General features: G+C 36.2%; 1 non-coding gene across 1 annotated transcript; it reads right to left on the bottom strand.

Moving 5' to 3' along the window:
- Positions 1–2,408: 2,408 nt before the first annotated feature.
- Positions 2,409–2,515, bottom strand: LOC141644497 (small nucleolar RNA R71). Its single transcript, XR_012544112.1, has one exon. It is a non-coding gene; the product is annotated as a small nucleolar RNA R71 (small nucleolar RNA).
- Between the last annotated feature and the right edge of the window lie 826 nt (positions 2,516–3,341).

Consider the following 3,341-nt stretch of genomic DNA (forward strand, 5'->3'; position numbering starts at 1 on the left):
CATTCGAGATGCGCATATTTTTGGAAGACTAGCTAAAAGGAGACCCGCATCTTTTCTTGAGAGGAGCGATTCCTCAAGGACTTAATCGTCATTTAAGCCCTTAGTAACCCTAATTTGTGCACCTAATCCCCACTATAAATACCCCATTAGTCTAATTAGATTATCATGTTCTTCTTATCAATCTTTAGTGTAGTTTATATTATTCTAATCTCTCTTTAATCTTGTAATCAACTTCTAATCAAGTATTAATACAAATCTCATTTCCTTAATTTCTCTATTGTTCATCTTTTATTTTGGGTAATTAAAGATTATTTGAGTTTATTGGGAGATTGACAACCTTCCATCAATCATCAAGTCCTTCTATTATTCTTTGCATTATTATTTTGGAATCATCATTAGGTATAATCCTCTTAATCCCTTTTTAATTATTGTTAATCATCTTCATTTATTCATCATGTTTTGCTTTGTTAATATGATTGACAACCTTGTTAACATGTTAAACTTGATAATGAGTGAGTAGTTTCCTTAACTAGGGTTAATGGGTAATTAGGGGAAACCAACACAGGGGATGATTCATGCTTAATTTAATATGTTTTCATAATTTATTTGCTTGCTTGTTGTGATCTCAACTTATGCACATGTTATGTTTGATGAAATGCGAGCCTATGAATCCTTGCATTTTTTACCCATCACTTACCTTTTCAATGAGACTTGTAAGACATAAACCAACTCGAGTCTCATTAGACCATGCATATAGTTGAGTAGGGAGGATTAAGTCGACTTGTAGGTGTTGTACAATCTAATCGATTCGGCTCCGGGACCCAAACCTTCCCAGGATTGTAAGATATAAACCAACTCGATCCTATCACAACAATAATTGCTTGCTCATAATTTGAGAATATGTTTATATGATCAATTCCCATGAATCCCCTATGAACCCATGACACCCTAGTGCTTTTAATCAATTGTTTACATCTCATTTTAGTCATCTTGCTTGTTTACTCTTATTTTTTTTTTTGGTGAAATGTGAATCTTCTCATTAAAACTTTGACAATGAAGTACATACACCAACGATAACAATTTCTAGCACAACATTACATAATTTAGCACAAAATGACATTCTTTACTCATACTATATCCCTACTAGGAACCTTTTCCATTTGTAGCATATGTAATCTTCCACGAAGAGTAGCATGGATACGCTTTCTAACAGCTTCAGGCCGAGCAACCCAATCACCTAATCTGCATTTGTTGCGGCCCTCCCAAATATAGTATACCAGACTAGCAATAGCAGCTAAAATGATTTTCTTACGCAGCAAGGATTTTTCTCTCCATTTCAGGCTGTTTGCAATGACATCCACAGTCCAGAAAAAACCAAGCCAGGTCTGCAATAGATGTAAACATCTCAAACTGAAAGGACAATCAAAGAACAGGTGCAGTGAAGTTTCCTGCATTGTTTACTCTTATTGTTATTTAGTTTAGTGATCTTCTTATCTCAACCCAAATTGTGACACCCCTAGACACCACTACTTGCAATCGAAAATCCTACATCAATACCCGTTCCTTGAGATCCGACCTTTACTTACCTCTTTACTACTAGTAGAGTTGTTTGTGAAGTTATAAAATTTATTTTGGTCTAGGTGCTCCTAACGACAAGTAACTGAAATCTAAGCTCAAAGCGGACCGACCAAAAATGGCGCCGTTGCCGGGGACGGTGTTAACTTGATTTGATTTTCTTTGATTGTTATTAGTTGTGTCTTTCTTTGCCTTGGGGAAGTAAAACTCCTCAAGGTTTGTTCTAATTGTTTTCGAGTTGTTTGATATTTTGCATGTCTAGAAGATCACAAGGTAACATGTTACCCATTGATCACGAAATTGAAAGGACTTTGACAACCAATAGAATACTTGTTAGAAATACTTTGAGAGGTATTGGTGAGGTTGTAGATATTCAACCAAACACTATTGAGTTCATCAACCCTTTTGCAAGAGAAGATGAGGAGAACCCAACACAAAATCAATTACACAATCAACCCACAATGCCTAAGTTTTCATCACATTCCTTACCAACCGAGGAGAACCTACCCAATGGAACTCCCACACCACAACACTTAACCGGAAATTTCATTGAAAAATCCGCATTTATCCAATTAGTCGAAAGAAGCCAATTTGGGGGGATGCCTAGTGAAGACCCTCACTCCCACATGAAAACTTTGTGTGACTATTGTGATGCGATTTCACAAACCGGAGTAACTCAAGACCAAATTCGATGGGTTTTATTTCCTTTTTCTCTAATTGGCACCGCAAAACAATGGTTGAAAAGCCTTGATAAGGCTATTCTTGGAATTGACTCTTGGAAGAAGTTGGCTCTAGCTTTCTACAAAAAATTCTACCCTCCGGAAAAGACTAACATGCTAAGAGCTCAAATTACGGGTTTTAAGCAAAGGGACGAAGAATCTTTGTATGAAGCTTGGGAGCGATTCAAAGGAATTTGTCGCTCATGTCCTCATCATGGACTTAGCGAGTGGTTCTTGGTACAACAATTTTGGAATGGTCTTTATGAAGACTCAAGAAACATTCTCAACATGGGATCAAATGGTATGTGTAGGGAAATATCCGTAAAATTCCCTTAAATTTTAGGACTATAACGTATCTTTAACATGTGATTATTGTCATAAAACAAAATACAAGAGAAAACGATAAAGAACAAGAATCAACCTCGGGTCCTATGCAATTCGGCCTAGTGAACAGAAATCAATGTAGATTTCCTCCTAATCGTTGCACCCAAGACCGTCTGAGACTATGCCCCTTGTGCTAGAATTGCTCTCTATTTGCCTTGCAATATTGAGAGAGCTTTTGTGAGATTTTTCGATGAGAGATCTAGGTTTTCAGAGAAAATGCCTCCAAAAACCTAATTTTTGTGCAAATGAATATGCTTTGGTCAAAAGGAGAGAAACTCCCCTTTTGTTCCTCTTGTTCGGTCCGTGGGTTAGCAAGGGGAGGGAGTGGGCTTTCCACTTTCTCCTCATTTAACTCGTGATCCGACTCAAAATGCTAAAATGTATATGACGGGATTTTATTATAAATCGTCATCGGTTATCGGTTATTAAAATATCAACTAGTAACATGACTCAGTCGATATATTAATACATGTCCGACAAAGACAATATTGTATAATTAATTCAATATACATCAATTAAATATAATTGTTTATATTCAATTTACGAATTAACCGCTTAATTCGCCTTAGCCATTATTATTTAATCCGTATTAAATAATTATCTCAACATCGCGTTTGACTAATTATTAGTCAACAACTCCGACTAACTGTTTAGTCAAATTAG

Source organism: Silene latifolia, chromosome 2, assembly GCF_048544455.1.
Source record: "Silene latifolia isolate original U9 population chromosome 2, ASM4854445v1, whole genome shotgun sequence".
NCBI classification, from domain to species: Eukaryota; Viridiplantae; Streptophyta; class Magnoliopsida; order Caryophyllales; family Caryophyllaceae; genus Silene; species Silene latifolia.